At 43.6% G+C, this 22,072-nt stretch overlaps 1 protein-coding gene and 1 pseudogene across 2 annotated transcripts in view; both read left to right on the top strand.

The window, feature by feature from the left end:
- LOC110532571 (actin-like protein 6A) overlaps positions 1 to 22,072 on the top strand; it is a 758,238-nt gene that overhangs the window by 202,695 nt on the left and 533,471 nt on the right. The gene's annotated exons all lie outside the window — the stretch shown is intronic.
- Positions 4,248 to 6,683, top strand: LOC118936718 (protein ANKUB1 pseudogene; annotated as a pseudogene).

Here is a 22,072-nt window from a genome sequence, read left to right as displayed (position 1 = left end):
GGATAGAGCTGAAATGTGGCCCGATGTAGTGTTGCCTTTGTACCAAACACCCTTACAGTCATAAACCTTTTCCCCATGTAATCGCCTCGACCTCAGTCTGGTGTTCGCTAACAGTATCTGAAGAGTCTGTATACCCAGTGGTGTATAGTACAGTAGAGCACAGCAGAGTACAGCAGAGTACAGTAGAGCACAGCAGAGTACAGCAGACAGAGTACAGCAGAGTACAGTAGAGCACAGCAGAGTACAGCAGACAGAGTACAGTAGAGTACAGTAGAGCACAGCAGAGTACAGCAGACAGAGTGCAGTAGAGTACAGTAGAGCACAGCAGAGTTCAGCAGACAGAGCACAGCAGAGTACAGTAGAGTACAGCAGAGTACAGCAGAGTACAGTAGAGCACAGCAGGCCGTATAGTAGGAGAAGAAGAGGCCCTTTGGGTTCATTGAAATACATATTCATATATTTATATATTCTTGACCCAGAAAATATAAAAAACTATCGGCCTATATCGAATCTTCCATTCCTCTCAAACATTTTAGAAAAGGCTGTTGCGCAACAACTCACTGCCTTCCTGAAGACAAACAATGTATACGAAATGCTTCAGTCTGGTTTTAGACCCCATCATAGCACTGAGACGGCACTTGTGAAGGTGGTAAATGACATTTTAATGGCATCGGACCGAGGCTCTGCATCTGTCCTCGTGCTCCTAGACCTTAGTGCTGCTTTTGATACCATCGATCACCACATTCTTTTGGAGAGATTGGAAACCCAAATTGGTCTACACGGACAAGTTCTGGCCTGGTTTAGATCTTATCTGTTGGAAAGATATCAGTTTGTCTCTGTGAATGGTTTGTCCTCTGACAAATCAACTGTAAATTTCGGTGTTCCTCAAGGTTCCGTTTTAGGACCACTATTGTTTTCACTATATATTTTACCTCTTGGGGATGTTATTCGAAAACATAATGTTAACTTTCACTGCTATGCAGATGACACACAGCTGTACATTTCAATTAAACATGGTGAAGCCCCAAAATTGCCCTTGCTAGAAGAATGTGTTTCAGACATAAGGAAGTGGATGGCTGCAAACTTTCTACTTTTAAACTCGGACAAAACAGAGATGCTTGTTCTAGGTCCCAAGAAACAAAGAGATCTTCTGTTGAATCTGACAATTAATCTTAATGGTTGTACAGTCGTCTCAAATAAAACTGTGAAGGACCTCGGCGTTACTCTGGACCCTGATCTCTCTTTTGAAGAACATATCAAGACCATTTCAAGGACAGCTTTTTTCCATCTACGTAACATTGCAAAAATCAGAAACTTTCTGTCCAAAAATGATGCAGAAAAATTAATCCATGCTTTTGTCACTTCTAGGTTAGACTACTGCAATGCTCTACTTTCCGGCTACCCGGATAAAGCACTAAATAAACTTCAGTTAGTGCTAAATACGGCTGCTAGAATCCTGACTAGAACCAAAAAAAAAAAAAAAATGTGATCATATTACTCCAGTGCTAGCCTCTCTACACTGGCTTCCTGTCAAAGCAAGGGCTGATTTCAAGGTTTTACTGCTAACCTACAAAGCATTACATGGGCTTGCTCCTACCTATCTCTCTGATTTGGTCCTGCCGTACATACCTACACGTACGCTACGGTCACAAGACGCAGGCCTCCTAATTGTCCCTAGAATTTTTAAGCAAACAGCTGGAGGCAGGGCTTTCTCCTATAGAGCTCCATTTTTATGGAACGGTCTGCCTACCCATGTCAGAGACGCAAACTCGGTCTCAACCTTTAAGTCTCTACTGAAGACTCATCTCTTCAGTGGGTCATATGATTGAGTGTAGTCTGGCCCAGGAGTGGGAGGGTGAACGGAAAGGCTCTGGAGCAACGAACCGCCCTTGCTGTCTCTGCCTGGCCGGTTCCCCTCTTTCCACTGGGATTCTCTGCCTCTAACCCTATTACAGGGGCTGAGTCACTGGCTTAACTGGGGCTCTCTCATGCCGTCCCTGGAGGGGGTGCGTCACCTGAGTGGGTTGAGTCACTGATGTGGTCATCCTGTCTGGGTTGGCGCCCCCCCCCCCCCCCCCTTGGGTTGTGCCGTGGCGGAGGTCTTTGTGGGCTATACTCAGCCTTGTCTCAGGATGGTAAGTTGGTGGTTGAAGATATCCCTCTAGTGGTGTGGGGGCTGTGCTTTGGCAAAGTGGGTGGGGTTATATCCTTCCTGTTTGGCCCTGTCCGGGGGTGTCCTCGGAATGGGCCACAGTGTCTCCTGACCCCTCCTGTCTCAGCCTCCAGTATTTATGCTGCAGTAGTTTATGTGTCGGGGGGCTAGGGTCAGTTTGTTATATCTGGAGTACTTCTCCTGTCCTATTCGGTGTCCTGTGTGAATCTAAGTGTGCGTTCTCTAATTCTCTCCTTCTCTCTTTCTCTCTCTCGGAGGACCTGAGCCCTAGGACCATGCCCCAGGACTACCTGACATGATGACTCCTTGCTGTCCCCAGTCCATCTGGCTGTGCTGCTGCTCCAGTTTCAACTGTTCTGCCTTATTATTATTCGACCATGCTGGTCATTTATGAACATTTGAACATCTTGGCCATGTTCTGTTATAATCTCCACCCGGCACAGCCAGAAGAGGACTGGCCATCCCACATATGCTCTCTCTAATTCTCTCTTTCTTTCTCTCTCTCGGAGGACCTGAGCCCTAGGACCATGCCCCAGGAATACCTGACATGATGACTCCTTGCTGTCCCCAGTCCACCTGACTGTGCTGCTGCTCCAGTTTCAACTATTCTGCCTTATTATTATTCGACCATGCTGGTCATTTATGAACATTTGAACATCTTGACCATGTTTTGTTATAATCTCCACCCGGCACAGCCAGAAGAGGACTGGCCACCCCACATAGCCTGGTTCCTCTCTAGGTTTCTTCCTAGGTTTTGGCCTTTCTAGGGAGTTTTTCCTAGCCACCGTGCTTCTACACCTGCATTGCTTGCTGTTTGGGGTTTTAGGCTGGGTTTCTGTACAGCACTTTGAGATATCAGCTGATGTACGAAGGGCTATATAAATACATTTGATTTGATTTGATTTGATATTCATAATATTTCAGTTAACAATTTAATCTGCACCCAGATTAGTCTTCAATTTAATTTTCACCCAGATTAGTGTTCAATTTAATCTGCACCCAGATTAGTGTTCAATTTAATCTGCACCCAGATTAGTGTTCAATTTAATCTGCACCCAGATTAGTGTTCAATTTAATCTGCACCCAGATTAGTGTTCAATGTGATAGAACAAAACTCAGTACAGCACATGAATTAGAAAATGTTGTTACAAATTTGTGCCACGAGATGGTGGTATATTATAAGTTTAAATAGCATGGACCTTTGATTTGTCTCTGGATAGAAATTGCCCTTGGGCACAGATCTAGGATCAGTTTACTCTCACCAAATCCTAACCTTTACCATTAGCAGTAAAAACACAAACCAGACCTAAGATTAGTGCAAAGGAGCCACTTCATCTTACCCCTGTAATTATATGACTCCTAACTTATATATACTGAGTGTACCAAACATTAGAAACACCTTCCTAATATTGAGTTGCACCCCGCCTTTTGCCATCAGAACAGCTTCAATTTGTTGGGGCATGGACTCTACAAGGTGTTTGAAAGCGTTCCCCAGGGATGCTGGCCCATGTTGACTCCAATGCTTCCAACAGTTGTGCCAAGTTGGCTGGATGTTCTTTGGGTGGTGGACCATTCATGATACACACAGGAAACTGTTGAGTGTGAAAAACCCCAGCAGCATTGCAGGTCTTGACACAAACCGGTGCACCTGGCAACTACTACCCCGTTCAAAGGCACTTAAATATTTTGTCTTGCCCATTCACCCTCTGAATGGCACACATACACAATCTATGCCTCAATTGTCTCAAGGCTTAAAAATCCTTCTTTAACCTGTCCGCTCCCCTTCATCTACACTGAAGTGGATTTAACAAGTGACATCATTAAGGGATCATAGCTTTCACCTGGATTCACCTGGTCAGTCTTTGTCATGGAAAGAACAGGTGTTCATAATGTTTTGTTTACTCGGTGTATAAACACAACATAGGTATTTATGTAAAACAAGTGAATTTACTGTATGTCCATGGTCTTATACTTCAGCGGGAGCCGGTGGTGCGTGTGTTCAGTGCCGTGACGGGGGAGACCCTCTCAGTCTTGGGCACTGTATTTTCTCCTGAGTACGTCTGTGGCCAGGCTCATGACCCTGGTGTCCCAGCAGTGTGGGCTTCCCGTCAGCTCCTTCAGACTGAGCTCTCCCACCGGCCTGCAACTCTACGATTGCAACCGGCTGCACGACTACGCCATTGACCTGGGTATGGCCTTCCTTGTGCAGTAGATCAATGGTCCTCTGGCTCAACACCTTATGGATGTAACATAGAGACAAATGGACTGTATGGAACACATTCTTGGTTCATGGAAACCAGGAGGACAACCTGCATGTGTCTCTGTCTCCCAGGGGCTACTCCACGGTTGGACACCTGGGATGGGTGGGCGGAGTTCCTCAGAGGCTGCTTCCTGGGACACAGACTGACCGTCCAACGACACCTGTCTAGGGAGAGACCTGTGATGAGGTCAGAATACACATCTACACACTGAACTGTATGATAGACTTACTATCAACAGTGATGGTACTGAACCTTTATATAGCGTACAATGATAGTACTGACCCTGTATATAGCTTACAATGATAGTACTGACCCTGTATATAGCTTACAATGATAGTACTGACCCTGTATATAGCTTACAATAATGGTACTGACCCTGTATTTAGCTTACAATGATAGTATGATAGCTTATAATGATAGTACTGACCCTGTATATAGCTTATATTCTCTTGTTTTTTTCCTTCATATGTTTGTTCTCTTACCCTGATATTTAATACTGCATTGTGGGAAAGAGCTTGCAAGTAAGCATTTTACTGTACTGTTTTATAACCCACTGTATCTTGTGAACTTGACAAAAAAAACTTGAAACGTGTTATAAATACATTGATTCTGTATTATTCCAGGTTCCAGCTCCGGGTGGCACTCTACATCGCTGCTTCTCTGGGCCACCTGGACCTGGCCGGCTGGCTGCTGGAGAGGGGGGTGCGTGTCATTGAGCCGGTGGGGGTTCACCCTTACCGTGAGTGGTGCCACCAGACGGCCCACCCCGACGTCGCCAAGTGTCCCGCTGTCGCCTCCATCGAGCGCGGCCAGCTCACCATCCTCAAACTCTTTATTGCCAGCAGCGTTCTGACCCTTGCCTGTCGGGATCCCCAGGGTCGCGACCCCCTGAGGATCGCCCTTCAATACGGCCACAGGGAGTGTGTGAGTCACCTGGCCACCAGGCTGTGCTCTGTGGTGGTCCTCCCAGGTATGGCCCTGCCCATGCGGACATACCTCCAGATAAAGGGCTGGGTGAGGCTGGGGCAGAGGAGGGCAGCATCCAGGCACTGCATGGGCCTCAACAGGGCTCCGTTCAGGACCAGGGTGGGCGACACGGTCCTGGTGGACGGCTTCACCCTCCCCAAGATGTCCTCCAAGCCCAGGAGGAGTGAGGCCAAGGCGGGTATCAGGGTGATGTCCACAGCCTCTCAAAGTTTGACCCCCATCAACTGCCCATCTCATGTAACCTGCCCGCTCCGTGCCCTGGCATCCCAGGATAAACCTCTTCAACTACCGAAGCAACACCCTGTGGCCACGAGTGATGAAAGAGAGAACAAGAGGGGATGTGGAGGGAAGGGATGTGAGGAGGATGAGAGTGGGGATCAGAACAGCAACCAATGGAGGAGCAGAGTCCCGCTCCCGCCCATTTCCAGAGACACCAATCTCAGACCTGTGTTTGACTCGCCAAACTCCGCCCAGATCCTCACCACCTCACTGGAGGCCTTTTCTCTCCACTGCGACCGCACACCCAGAGAAAACGCCATATACTGTTTGGCCTTGGCCAGGTTAGTCCAAGTTTAAATGACAGCTACGGTGAATATGAATATTTCTCTGGAGGTTTCTTATGAAAGGTGTGAATACTGTCAGAAGAAGCCTCCTATAATCAGTGGGGGGGGGGGAACACATGTAAAAGCTGTTTACACACTTTTTATTTTATTTTGTGCAAGCATTTACCCACCTTTTGTGGAAGATGCATTGAAAGTAGAGGGAGCGTTACTTCTTTAATCCTGAACGGCAATCAGCATTTACCAGTCAATGTTTTTACCACTACATCACTGCCTATGATATACCCTTATCCTCCCTGAATAGATTTCAGTACAAACAAATCATGAGCCAACCATCATGCTTAGAAGGTACATAGTCAAATCAAATCAAACTTTATTTGTCACATGCGCTGAATACAACAAGTGTAGATCTTTCCGTGAAATACTTTACTTACAAGCCCTTAACAAACAGTGCAGTTCAAGAAGAGTTAAGAGAATATTTAACCAATAAACTAAAGTAACAAATAATAAAACAGTTGAACTTGTCCGGTGGCCATTTGATTAATTGTTCAGCAGTCTTATGACTTGGGGTTAGAAGCTGTTATAGGTTTACCCTAACAAGTCCTGAAACAAATCATGAGCCAACTATCATGCTTAGAAGGTATATAGTGTCAGTCTTATTGGTTCACCCTAACAAGTTGTTTCAGTATGGGGAGAGGATAGAATGTAAGGGCGTTTCATTAATGTATTGAGGCCATTACATATACAGTATTTCACAATGCTAGGACACAGATTTGGTCTCCTAACCTTGTTCTGGTTGATTGACTCTCTAACAGTGCCTTCACACAGAGACCATGGTTGCAGCAGCTGAATGTAGCGCGGACTCTGTCCAGGAGGAGTGCTCAGCACATTGGGTAGACACCAGGATCCTGGTCATTAGGCAGATTAAACATACTGAAACAAGGAGGGACAACCTGGAATTGTCCAAAAAGGAACTCTTATTTGAGTTTTTATTTTTATTTTTTACAGTGAACAAGATGAGACTTTGGAACGGATGATGCCTGAAACAATGCGGACGACTTAGAATTTCGTTCCTTTGGATGAGGCTTATAGATATAGTCAGTACTGTGTTTGATTTGTGTGCAGAAAGTTTACAACGGCAGGCAGTGGATTCTCAGTCATTCCTCTCAAGTAACAAAAAACGTATCATATTTCACTGGCTATTTGTAGTAGCCAAATGTGAATGGAATTATTATTATTCTACAATCATTCAGTTGACTGAATGTGACTGTGGTTGTGCTGTATGTGACTATGTGGTTGTACTGAATGTGACTATGTGGTTGTACTGTATGTGATTGTACTGAATGTGACTATGTGATTGTACTGAATGTGACTATGTGGTTGTGCTGTATGTGATTGTACTGAATGTGACTATGTGATTGTACTGAATGTGACTATGTGGTTGTGCTGTATGTGATTGTACTGAATGTGACTATGTGATTGTACTGAATGTGACTATGTGGTTGTACTGTATGTGATTGTACTGAATGTGACTATGTGATTGTACTGAATGTGACTATGTGGTTGTGCTGTATGTGATTGTACTGAATGTGACTATGTGATTGTACTGAATGTGACTATGTGGTTGTGCTGTATGTGATTGTACTGTACGTAATTGTAAGTGTTTGACATGGGTCTAATTGAGGCTCCAACCCCCTGCCTTAAAACTCTTTCATTAAGATGTGGATCATTATTGCTCATATGAGTCTGTGCTGTGTCAAAATAACAAATTCTTATTTACAATGATGGCCAAACCCGGACGACGCTGGGCCAATTATGCAGCACCCTATGGGACTCCCAATCACTTGGGAGTGGGAAGGATGCCAAATCCAATATCACACACTTCTTCCTTAGTATTCTGAGAACTGTCAGATAGCTGTGAGAGCTATGAGTGGATCGTGGACCCATGCATAAATGATAACTTTACTGTAACTCAGTGGGGCAAGTAGAACATCCGGGTTAGTGTATGTGCATTATCTGGACAGTTGATTGTCTTTGTCTCAAAGCCTTTCCATTTCTGGGGTATTGAAGAAGCTTCTGATCTCAACCTTCTTGACAGGTAAGCAACACTTGGTTAGTGTATGTGTCTTATCCAATGGGTTGTCAGGTGAACGTTGAAGATGCTTCTTGGAGGTGATCTAATGATGTCATTGAATCGCTGTCATTGAGTTGCTCACTGGACAAGACAATTATTCACTGAAAATTAAATCTGTCTTTCATTTCACTTATGTTGATACTTGATTGGCTATTTGCTGTCTTTTGAAAATACAAAAATAAATATAACTGTTTTATGAAGCACTTGTAGACATTCATTGTTTTCAAAATCATATTTTCAGCAAAACAGATACATACGTTTACAATATGACATCAAATCAAAATAAAATAAAGTAAGTGATATGTAAATGATTGGCAAAAGGCTCCAACCACCCAAGTCATAGACTGTTCACTCTGCTACCACACGGCAAGCGATACGAGAGCACCAAGTCTGGGACAAAAGGCTCCTTAACAGCTTCCACCCCCAAGTCATTAGACTGCTGAACAGCTTCTACCCTCAAGTCATTAGACTGCTGAACAGCTTCCACCCCCAAGCCATTAGACTGCTGAACAGCTTCTACCCCCAAGCCATAAGACTGCTGAACAGCTTCTACCCCCAAGTCATTAGACTGCTGAACAGCTTCCACCCCCAAGTCATTAGACTGCTGAACAGCTTCTAACCCCAAGTCATTAGACTGCTGAACAGCTTCTACCCCCAAGCCATTAGACTGCTGAACAGCTTCTACCCCCAAGTCATTAGACTGCTGAACAGCTTCCACCCCCAAGTCATTAGACTGCTGAACAGCTTCTACCCCCAAGTCATTAGACTGCTGAACAGCTTCTACCCCCAAGTCATTAGACTGCTGAACAGCTTCCACCCCCAAGCCATAAGACTGCTGAACAGCTTCCACCCCCAAGCCATAAGACTGCTGAACAGCTTCTACCCCCAAGCCATAAGACTGCTGAACAGCTTCTACCCCCAAGTCATTAGACTGCTGAACAGCTTCTATCCCCAAGTCATTAGACTGCTGAACAGCTTCTACCCCCAAGCCATAAGACTGCTGAACAGCTTCTACCCCCAAGCCATAAGACTGCTGAACAGCTTCTACCCCCAAGTCATAGACTGTTCACTCTGCTACCACACGGCAAGCGATACGAGAGCACCAAGTCTGGGACAAAAGGCTCCTTAACAGCTTCCACCCCCAAGCCATTAGACTGCTGAACAGCTTCTACCCCCAAGTCATTAGACTGCTGAACAGCTTCTACCCCCAAGTCATTAGACTGCTGAACAGCTTCTACCCCCAAGTCATTAGACTGCTGAACAGCTTCTACCCCCAAGTCATTAGACTGCTGAACAGCTTCTACCCCCAAGTCATTAGACTGCTGAACAGCTTCTACCCCCAAGTCATTAGACTGCTGAACAGCTTCCACCCCCAAGTCATTAGACTGCTGAACAGCTTCTACCCCCAAGTCATCAGACTGCTGAACAGCTTCTACCCCCAAGTCATTAGACTGCTGAACAGCTTCTACCCCCAAGTCATTAGACTGCTGAACAGCTTCTACCCCCAAGCCATTAGACTGCTGAACAGCTTCTACCCCCAAGTCATTAGACTGCTGAACAGCTTCTACCCCCAAGTCATTAGACTGCTGAACAGCTTCTACCCCCAAGTCATTAGACTGCTGAACAGCTTCCACCCCCAAGTCATTAGACTGCTGAACAGCTTCTACCCCCAAGTCATCAGACTGCTGAACAGCTTCTACCCCCAAGTCATTAGACTGCTGAACAGCTTCTACCCCCAAGTCATTAGACTGCTGAACAGCTTCTACCCCCAAGCCATTAGACTGCTGAACAGCTTCTACCTCCAAGTCATTAGACTGCTGAACAGCTTCTACCCCCAAGTCATTAGACTGCTGAACAGCTTCTACCCCCAAGTCATCAGACTGCTGAACGTTAATTAAATGGCCACCTGCACTATTTGCATTGACCCCCTTAGTTATTGATGTATTTTTCTAATTGTTTTCCACTGACTCTCTTGAATTGGCTCGATGCACATTCACTACACTCTACCCACACATTCACTGACCGACTTTCACACTAGCTGCTGCTACTGTGTTTATTATCTATCCTGATTGACTAGTCACTTTTACCCTTACCTACATGTACAGTGCCTTGCGAAAGTATTCGGCCCCCTTGAACTTTGCGACCTTTTGCCACATTTCAGGCTTCAAACATTAAGATATAAAACTGTATTTTTTTGTGAAGAATCAACAACAAGTGGGACACAATCATTAAGTGGAACGACATTTATTGGATATTTCAAACTTTTTTAACAAATCAAAAACTGAAAAATTGGGCGTGCAAAATTATTCAGCCTCCTTAAGTTAATACTTTGTAGCGCCACCTTTTGCTGCGATTACAGCTGTAAGTCGCTTGGGGTATGTCTCTATCAGTTTTGCACATCGAGAGACTGAAATGTTTTCCCATTCCTCCTTGCAAAACAGCTCGAGCTCAGTGAGGTTGGATGGAGAGCATTTGTGAACAGCATTTTTCAGTTCTTTCCACAGATTCTCGATTGGATTCAGGTCTGGACTTTGACTTGGCCATTCTAACACCTGGATATGTTTATTTTTGAACCATTCCATTGTAGATTTTGCTTTATGTTTTGGATCATTGTCTTGTTGGAAGACAAATCCCCGTCCCAGTCTCAGGTCTTTTGCAGACTCTGTCAGGTTTTCTTCCAGAATGGTCCTGTATTTGGCTCCATCCATCTTCCCATCAATTTTAACCATCTTCCCTGTCCCTGCTGAAGAAAAGCAGGCCCAAACCATGATGCTGCCACCACCATGTTTGATAGTGGGGATGGTGTGTTCAGCTGTGTTGCTTTTACGCCAAACATAACGTTTTGCATTGTTGCCAAAAAGTTCAATTTTGGTTTCATCTGACCAGAGCACCTTCTTCCACATGTTTGGTGTCTCCCAGGTGGCTTGTGGCAAACTTTAACCAACACTTTTTATGGATATCTTTAAGAAATGGCTTTCTTCTTGCCACTCTTCCATAAAGGCCAGATTTGTGCAATATGCGACTGATTGTTGTCCTATGGACAGAGTCTCCCACCTCAGCTGTAGATCTCTGCAGTTCATCCAGAGTGATCATGGGCCTCTTGGCTGCATCTCTGATCAGTCTTCTCCTTGTATGAGCTGAAAGTTTAGAGGGACGGCCAGGTCTTGGTAGATTTGCAGTGGTCTGATACTCCTTCTATTTCAATATTATCGCTTGCACAGTGCTCCTTGGGATGTTTAAAGCTTGGGAAATCTTTTTGTATCCAAATCCGGCTTTAAACTTCTTCACAACAGTATCTCGGACCTGCCTGGTGTGTTCCTTGTTCTTCATGATGCTCTCTGCGCTTTTAACGGACCTCTGAGACTATCACAGTGCAGGTGCATTTATACGGAGACTTGATTACACACAAGTGGATTGTATTTATCATCATTAGTCATTTAGGTCAACATTGGATCATTCAGAGATCCTCACTGAATTTCTGGAGAGAGTTCGCTGCACTGAAATTAAAGGGGCTGAATAATTTTGCAAGCCCAATTTTTCAGTCTTTGATTTGTTAAAAAAGTTAGAAATATCCAATAAATGTCGTTCCACTTCATGATTGTGTCCCACTTGTTGTTGATTCACCACAAAAAAATACAGTTTTATATCTTTATGTTTGAAGCCTGAAATGTGGCAAAAGGTCGCAAAGTTCAAGGGGGCCGAATACTTTCGCAAGGCACTGTACATACTGTATTACCTCAACTACCTCGCACCCATGCACATTGACTCGGTACTGGTACTCCTTGTATATAGCCTTGTTATTGTTATTGTGTTACTATTTAGAAAATATTTTCTTACTTTTTAACTCTGCATTGTTGGGAATGGGCTCGTAATAAAGCATCTCACAGTTGTTTTCGGCGTATGTGACCAATACGATTAGATTCTCATCTGAACAAATGAATGCTCTCGTTGTTATAATGAGGAATTTATTTAAATAATTTGGTTTTCCTTGAAGATTTGAATGTGCTGAGAAAGCCTTTCGTGATGGATCTAGACAATCTGGTGAAAAGGGAGGGTTTGCGACTCTTCTCTTCAAGTGGGAAGGACGATGCGATATCATAAATTCCCTCTGGAGAAAAGGAGCCATGAGATATTGTCATCGTCTCTGCAACGAAAGACCATCCAGCATGCCATCAATTTAAATTTTTACTCATTTATCAGACACTCTTATCCAGAGAGACTTACAAGGAGCAATTAGGATGAAGTGCCTTGCTCAAGAGCACATTGACAGATTTTGCCTCGTGAACTCAGGGATTCTGAACCAGCAACCTATTGGTTACTGGCCCAACCTCTTAACCCACTAGGCTACCACCCAGCCCACAGTACAGTATGTCATAGGTAACAACTCAGAGGAGTACAATGTCTTTCCAAATGAATTAGTGGAATGGTAAAGGGATAATGTCTCAGTCTTGACTGAGCAGCAGCCTAAACAGCAGCAGGGCTTACCTGTAAAGTACACAGTAGGGGAAATGTTCTGAGGCTGGTACTCCAGAGACTCTTGAGGACAGAGGTTCTTACTAACATTCTTGGAACCCTGGTTGGTGGGAAAAGGCACATTAAAACAAACTGAAATGTTTTCGATATCTTAAAGTACAGCATATCAACTGCAAAGAACCAGTGCAATGCCATGACACAAAGAATCATATAAAAGGTCAACAGCAGTGTTATTCATGAAAGTGTACTATACCTTTGTATTGACCTGCTCTCCAGTACTGCTGATGGTATCCCTTTCCAAATCAAACACGCCTTCTACAATGTCACTGGTGGCCACGCTGGTAGCGGACTCAAAATAACATTTAGCAGTGGCTTTGGTGATCATTTGAAGAATGACCATGCAAGTAGAAGTCTTTGGATCGTTCTGGACTGAAACATCAAAGTTTATGTTTTCATACTCATCTGACCACTGTCTCAGGAAGCACTTCACTGTCTCTTCAGCAAATATCTGGAGAAGCTGAGAGGAGAGCTCCTTGGATATGGCACATTGTTCCTTTCCCCATTTCAGCCTTGAAAGAATGGAGTCTGAAGCACTTTTGGCTGCTTCCAATGTTAAGACCTGTGGAGTGCTGTGGCTGTCCTGAATGGCTATCACTTTATCCACCAATTCATGGCTGAAAATGTGGATGGTCCAAGTGGAAATTATTTTTCTCAATTTCCTAACAGCAGATCGGAGGTCGTCAAGATGAGAAGCACCCTGTCCATTTTCCTGTGTGTTCTCAACACTTTCCACCATAATGTCCACTACCACCCCAGCAGCTTGCCTGACTTTGTCCACAAAGGTTACAGGAAGTAAGTCCTCTGTGTGAAAGAAGTCCTCAATGATTGTGTTTCTAACAATGGGAAAGTCAATCTGAGCAGGAAACTCAGTGGGGATGGGAGTCCCGGGTAAAGCAAAGTGCCATTTCGACTGCCTTAATTTTGAAGTAGGTGTTAGAGAGATGGAGGAGCGTGAAGAAGAGGTATTTCTTGTATTTTGGCTGTCAGCACTCCTACAACGGATCGTGTCAATATCCTCCAGCATGGATCCTGAGAGCTTAGTGGTTTTAGGTAGAAATTTGTGCGGAATGTCCACACAGGCATCGTTTCCACCAGGTGTAACACTGCTCTGGTTGACCTCAAGATGGCCGAGACTTGCTCTTTGTGAAGCAGGACTGCTTTGATATGTAAAGATTTGGATTGAACCAAGTGTTGTGTCTGATCTTTGAAGATCTTTTCTGAGAAACTCCGTAATCTTACTTTGCAGACTGTAGTAGATGTTACGAGCAACAGACCAGATCCTTTTCTCAGAAACCTGTCCAGTGGTGAGCAGGGAGGTTCCAGATACCATGTCAGATGATTGGGTGGTCTGGGTGAGCTCCTGCTGGTCTTTCACCATGGTTTGTATAATATCAGTAGATGTGGTGGATGTAGATACAGACTGGAGGTACTTATCTGTTGTACCTTCCTCCACAATGTTAAATGATCTAGAGAGGACCTCACTCACTCCTTTCTCAGCTTTAGTTTGGAACTCATGACTAGAGAGTTTTTGGAGGCTCTTTGTAGAAAGACTGTGGGAAGATGCAATGCCTTTGGAGGCAGCCGTGCTGCAATCTAGACTTACTGGAGAGGTTCGCTCAGGAGAACCTTGGAGACGTTCAAACATGTCTTCACATGGTGTTGGGGACCTTGACAAGGAGATGTCCTTCAGCTGAGACAGAACACCACCTACCAACATGTTGACCTCAAGGGACATATCAGATATTTTCTTTCCTACTGTGGAGAAGCAAGGTGCATTTGATGCCTGATCCTCGCATGAGGTCAAGATTGTTGAAATGACCTCTTTGGTACTATTGGTCAGTAGAGCCTCGTCTGTTTCAGTCCAGAGAAGTTTTGAACTCTCGCTGACACCCCTGTGTAGAGCCACTTCAAGGTTCAAACTGTGCAAGTGAGGCACACTCTTACTAGCTTGCCTCAAGTCCTGGCTTGCCAAACAAATGTGCTCCTTAGTCCCAAGATGTCCAGAGTCCTCTGTGGGTATATGACTAGACGTTCTGCTCAGCATGTCTGACCTCCGCTGATGAATGATGAAGTCCTTTAATGTCTTCTGAATATTGTTATATAAACTAGTGGTAGCAGACCAGATCCTGCTCTGTAGCTTTTGTGCATTTTCCTGGAGGTCAGGTTCTCTCTCCTCTACTTCTGCAGGTTGCGCCAAGCTCTGCAGGTCTTCCACAAATGTTTCAATGATGCCAAAGGCAGCAGAATCCGCACAAATATCCTTTGACCATGTGTACTGGTTTTGAATGGAACAAGACCTGGATGCTACAGAATAAGCAGGCTGTGCACTAGTTAAGCTACTGGTGGACTTTTTAACTAGGAACTCACTCACTGCTTGAGTGGCATTTCTCTTAAATTCCTCACTTGAGAGTTTTCTAATACAATCTAACAGACTGGTCAAAGAAGCTGTGGCCTTACTTCTGCTGTCCTCAATTTGACAGGGGAACTCACATACTATTGGTGATGAGGCCCTGGAATGGGCAATATCCCCAAGCTGAGCCAGAACACCCTCTACAAATTTCTCTCTCTCAATAGAGAAGCCTGATCCTTTTTCTCCAACAGTGTACAGGGCGTCCTCCTTTGACATCTCAGTGTTGTACAAGACCAGAAGCTCTGAGATGACTTCTTGGGTGCAAGTTGTCAGAAGGAGCATGCTTTCTTCTGACTCAGTTTTTGCCCAAAGAAGTTTTGAGCTCTCACTTAGGCCTCTTTGTAAAGTAACTTCACCAGTGGACTCTGGCAACTGAGGCTCACTCTTACTGGGCCTATATTTCATGTTTAAGCAAGGAAGTTGAACTGTCTCCTTAAACTCAGCATTTGTGATGTTGTCATCAGATGTGACAATGCTCTTTAAGGCACATCGCTGAAGCTTGCTGAAATAATCTTTCAAGTTGTTTTGGATGCTGTGGTAAATGTGAACAGCAGCAGACCAGGCACTCTTCTGTTGGGGACTCTCTTCAGATTCAGCCAAGGACTTCATATCTGACACAAAAGTCTTAACAACTACTGATGCTGCTGAGCCCACTGGGTGAATTGACTCTGTCTTTACAATGCCAGACAATGTTTGACCTGACACAGCACCTGTTAACTCAGACTGAATGACTGAACTAGGAAAGCTCAAACTACTGACTTTTTTGTCAAGAACTCCACTCACTGCTTGTATTGCTGATGTTTGAAACTCCCGGCTAGAGAGTTTTTGGATGCTCTTAGATGTGAGCGTGCAGGAGGAACCAGATTCACTAATATTGTAGCTGCTCTCGTATTTCCTTATCAGGGCATCAAGATCCTCAATAAAGCCAACATGCGATGCCAAAAACGTGATCTTGTCCTTCAGATCTTCCAGCAAATTCTGTTCGTTCTCGTCAACAAAAGCCACCATTGTGTCAGAGATGGTGGTCATGACTTGCCCTGTTAGACTCTTGCTCTCTTGGTCAACTTTTTCAAGTTTAACAGCCAGCTCTCTCACCATGCTCTCAGTCACCTTGGTCTGTGAGTCTCCCCTTACCGGTGTCACTAGAGAGGTGTGACTTGCGGAGGCACTCTTAACGACCACTGATAAGGCCGACTTGACATCTTTAGCCAACTCTGCCATTACAGCAGGGGTTAGCATCATAGAGCCTGCACTTCCAGATGGAGAATTGGACATGCATGCAAGTTTGGAGAGAGAACCTTGCAGGCTGTCCTGCACACAGGTGACAATGGTGTCCTCTGAGACACCTAAGAGGACTTGTAGCGTCTCAGAGTTGGTTGTTTTCTTCTGCACATCAGACAGAGAGGTTAGAGTCCTTGGGGAAAAAAACGCAGAAATCATCAAAGTCAAACAAATAATATGTAAGGCTGTGATGCACATTCAGTGTGTCAAATACATCTGCACCATTGAAAACAATGAGGAAAACGCTGCTGTTTCTCTGAGAAAAAACCTTAGTGTGATGTCAGCCTAACTGCTTAATTTCTAAAGCCCAATAAAATGTATTTTGTATAAGTCATTTGTATTGAAACTGGCCTGTAGATATCCATCTATCCTGGCAATATCTATCCTCTACAAAAATCCAAATTGCTATAAACTTCAAATACTGTAACTTCTAATAACTTCAAGGACAATCATAAATACAAGGCAGTTTGAAGAAATGTTAAAGGGAAATTTCTAAATGTTTCAACTTCATATTCATCATCTCCAGCACCACCCCAACATCAGCATATGTGAAAAACAGGCATTTCTATGTTTTGTAGTAAAAAAGAAAGAGGAAGATAAGTGTTTTCTATGACATCATCAACCAATTAGTAGGAAATGCCTACTCATAATTGGTTAAAATCACACGATGCACACTGATGATGTCATTAGAATCTAGAGCTGAGCATTTAACCAACATTTTTGTTATTTTTCGGTTTTTAAACAACTAATTGACCGACGTCGGCTCAATTATTTGAATTCCATATAGTTAATTTTTTTATTCTTCTGTGAGCTCGATGCTCAGTTTCTGTAGAGATAAATCAGATCAAGCACGAACTATGCAATGTAGTAGGGAGTTGTAGTTTCCAACAGGCCAATATTCTACATAGTTTAGCACAGAAAATATGGCAATTAATTCCCACAATCCATTGCACGCCCACTTGCTTGTCCACTCTGTGTGGAGCAGATACGGAAACCTCATTGACTGAGACGGAGAGACGAGAGAATGCATGAGAGAGATAAAAAGCAGTTGCGTTGCGAGGATTCTCTACCTGGAAATACATGATCTAAGTGATTGACAGTTGGTGTTCAGCGGTCATAAAAGTAGGTCTTATTTACTTAGAAGAACTACTAAAATAGTGATTTTGTCAGACAGAATAAGCAGCAGCTCTATAGAGATGAGTTGATGACTTGGAATGAAATAATAAAGTCATCAAATAAATATTTTATATGAGAAAGTAAATGATGGTTGATAAGTCATTAACAGTAATGGACAGTCACTACCATCATGGGACTTTTATTCATTGTTTTATTATGTGTTTGAGTTTATTTTATTTATTTATTTTTTATTTTTACAGGGACAGTGCACATTAATCAACATTTCAGTAAAAGTGCCGGTTTTAGCCAGCCGGCTAATTTTCAACCGCAGTCCCTGGGCAGGTTATTAAAAACAATTACAATATAGACAATAGCAGCATAGAACAAGCAAGACATAGCAACATAGGACAAGCAAGACGTAGCATACAGACAGAGCAACATAGGACAAGCAAGACGTAGCATACAGACATAGCAACATAGGACAAGCAAGACGTAGCATACAGACAGAGCAACATAGGACAAGCAAGACGTAGCATACAGACATAGCAACATAGGACAAGCAAGACGTAGCATACAGACAGAGCAACATAGGACAAGCAAGACGTAGCATACAGACAGAGCAACATAGGACAAGCAAGACGTAGCATACAGACAGAGCAACATAGGACAAGCAAGACGTAGCATACAGACAGAGCAACATAGGACAAGCAAGACGTAGCATACAGACAGAGCAACATAGGACAAGCAAGACGTAGCATACAGACAGAGCAACATAGGACAAGCAAGACGTAGCATACAGACAGAGCAACATAGGACAAGCAAGACGTAGCATACAGACAGAGCAACATAGGACAAGCAAGACGTAGCATACAGACAGAGCAACATAGGACAAGCAAGACGTAGCATACAGACAGAGCAACATAGGACAAGCAAGACGTAGCATACAGACAGAGCAACATAGGACAAGCAAGACGTAGCATACAGACAGAGCAACATAGGACAAGCAAGACGTAGCATACAGACAGAGCAACATAGGACAAGCAAGACGTAGCATACAGACAGAGCAACATAGGACAAGCAAGACGTAGCATACAGACAGAGCAACATAGGACAAGCAAGACGTAGCATACAGACAGAGCAACATAGGACAAGCAAGACGTAGCATACAGACAGAGCAACATAGGACAAGCAAGACGTAGCATACAGACAGAGCAACATAGGACAAGCAAGACGTAGCATACAGACAGAGCAACATAGGACAAGCAAGACGTAGCATACAGACAGAGCAACATAGGACAAGCAAGACGTAGCATACAGACAGAGCAACATAGGACAAGCAAGACGTAGCATACAGACAGAGCAACATAGGACAAGCAAGACGTAGCATACAGACAGAGCAACATAGGACAAGCAAGACGTAGCATACAGACAGAGCAACATAGGACAAGCAAGACGTAGCATACAGACAGAGCAACATAGGACAAGCAAGACGTAGCATACAGACAGAGCAACATAGGACAAGCAAGACGTAGCATACAGACAGAGCAACATAGGACAAGCAAGACGTAGCATACAGACAGAGCAACATAGGACAAGCAAGACGTAGCATACAGACAGAGCAACATAGGACAAGCAAGACGTAGCATACAGACAGAGCAACATAGGACAAGCAAGACGTAGCATACAGACAGAGCAACATAGGACAAGCAAGACGTAGCATACAGACAGAGCAACATAGGACAAGCAAGACGTAGCATACAGACATAGCAACATAGGACAAGCAAGACGTAGCATACAGGCAGAGCAACATAGGACAAGCAAGACGTAGCATACAGACAGAGCAACATAGGACAAGCAAGACGTAGCATACAGACAGAGCAACATAGGACAAGCAAGACGTAGCATACAGACAGAGCAACATAGGACAAGCAAGACGTAGCATACAGACAGAGCAACATAGGACAAGCAAGACGTAGCATACAGACAGAGCAACATAGGACAAGCAAGACGTAGCATACAGACAGAGCAACATAAAACAAAAAGCGTCAAGACAAAATTCATAAAAGCAACAAAGTTTCCACACCTCACAAGCTACAGACAACAGACAACATGGAAAGCGGCAACACACAGCTAGGGACCATGTTCACAAATCTGATTGACCTTTAGCCATGTCTTCAAGCATTTTGTGAAAGTGTGATATGTGGTGCAGTTATGTGTGTCTGATGGCAGTGTATTCCAGACATGGGAAGCTCTCACAGAGAATGCAGATTTACTAAAGGTGCTTTTCCTTAGGGGAACTATACAGTCACCTCTCATGGCAGACCTTGTGGATCTGCTGCCATATGTCTGGGTTTTCTGTTTAACAAAAATATTGAGTGGAGGGGGAGCCAGGCCATTAAGGATCTTGAATACAAGACATGCGTCGGTGTATTGCACAAGATTTTCCCAACTCAAGAGCTCATGCTTTCTAAGGATGTGACAATGATGATGGCTATTGGGCTTCCTATCAAGCACTTTGAGAGCCTGTTTGTAGACAGACTGAATAGGTTTTAATGTTGTACAGCAAGCTTGGGCCCAACTAGTCAAGCAGTATGTTAAGTGGGGGAGTATCATAGATTTGAAGTACAGTTTTGCTACCTCTGTAGTCAAACAATTTCGTATAAATCGAAAATTAGCTAGGTTGAATTTGGTTATTTGAATTACCTTTTTTACATGCTTTTTAAAAGAGAGGTTGGAATCAAGTATGATGCCAAGGTACTTAAAATCGGATACCACCTGGAGCTTCTCCCCTGACACATAGACATCTGGCTCAGTAGCATCTGTTGTTACAGCATTCAACACACATAATCCATAGTGCATTCAATGTCTAAAAAAAGTATTGAAATCCAAAACCGTGATTATTTTTTAAATATTTGAATCGAAACCAAACCAACCTCAAAAAGCACTAATTTCTCAGCACTATTGGAAACAGTTACGTCCCTCTATATTTTTTTTACTACAATGCATGGAAATGTGTAATTTTCACATATGGTGATGCTGGAGATGAATATGAAGTTGTTAAATTTCCCTTTAAGAACATACCTCATGGCCCCCTTGGGCAGGTAGCTTCCACTGCCCAGACTGCCCTTAGTCAGGTCCTTGAACTTAAGTTGTGATTCCTGCTCTTCTTCATCTCCCTGCTCCATACAGTTGGAGGAAGGGTAGGGAGTCGGGATGCGAAAGCTATTGTAAGACTTTCGACTGCCTGGCCTCTTAGGTACACCAGCCTCAGTAAATCTCACGCGGGACTTGGTGTTAACCTTATCGTCTAACAGACTGGTGAGTGACGCTGTGAGAGATCTCTGTGACAATGGAGAGGAGGCAGCATCTTGGATGCCCAGTAGTTCGTAAAGACCTGGGATGATGATCTGCATCAGCTTGTCCGATAAAAACTGGACAATCCTCAGACACAAGCCGGCAAGCTGTTGTTTTGTCAGCTGTATTCCAGACAGAAGAAGTGTTTTAAAATGTTGCATAGTGCGTCTTTCAAAAGCTTATGAACAAGGTTAAACATTAGGCAGAGTTTTCATGGTAATCTGATTAAATTGTCAGTAACATGATCTTACCGGGTCAAACATGCCCTCACGAATCCCCTTCCATTGCCTGAAAACAATATTGTTATAAATGTTGTCATATCAGGATGCGTGGCAGAATAGTTTTTATTTAATTATTTGCCTGATCGTGAAGTTATACTTGCTTTGTGTCAGTTGTTTTGGCAAAATTGCAATGTGACAACTTTTCTAGCACTGAACATTTTTTTCCGATTGATCAGTTTCTAATTTGATCCTTTTTCCTTGAAGGTGTGATAGTACCAAAGAAAACAGAACATACTTCTCAGTTAGGTTTTGAAGGAAGTCCATAAGTGTCAGATGTTCCACATTGTTGAGCTTCCCCTCTTCTGTGGTTTCCATCACTGAGGTTGCTCTGCTCCTGGTAGAATTGCTCTGCTCCTGGTAGAAATGTAATTATATTGCAAATAATCAAACTTAATATACAACAAATATCATACTGAAATAATTATTAACTGTTAAAGAGTGGAGGAGCATTGGCAACGTTGGGCCAATTAAACAACTGCAACACAACAGAGATGGTTGTGGTACGTCAACATTGCCAATGATAGCATCACTATAACATTTTATTGGATTAATGTTGTAATATGAAATGACATGGTCAACTTACCATCTCATTGACAGCTTCAGAGGTCAGGTGGTCATCCACCACACAGACAGGCAGGTCTAGAGACTGGGACAAGGCTCTATGGTCATAACCAGGAGAGAATGGAAACATCAGAGCAGTCCAAATGGCAGAATCTAACCACTGTCTTCATGTCAAAGACTCACTCACTCATTTGCTTTGTCAAACCTACCCCTTAGAATGACTTCGATATTAACACTGAATAAATTTTGTTATTAAGAGATCTCTCAATAATAATTCTCACAATAGCATATTGGTAGTAGTCAGTGACATATTAAAGCTAAGCAGGGCTGGGTGTAGTTAAAACCCTGCATGGGGTTCGATCCCGGGCTGAGGTGCTGCCTATAGTTTTTTTCTGAAAGTGTATATAATGTTGAAAATCTG

The sequence above is a fragment of the Oncorhynchus mykiss genome, chromosome 1 (assembly GCF_057628025.1).
Source record: "Oncorhynchus mykiss isolate SJ-2025 chromosome 1, ASM5762802v1, whole genome shotgun sequence".
Lineage (NCBI taxonomy): Eukaryota > Metazoa > Chordata > Actinopteri > Salmoniformes > Salmonidae > Oncorhynchus > Oncorhynchus mykiss.
This window is presented reverse-complemented; position numbering and strand designations above follow the sequence as displayed.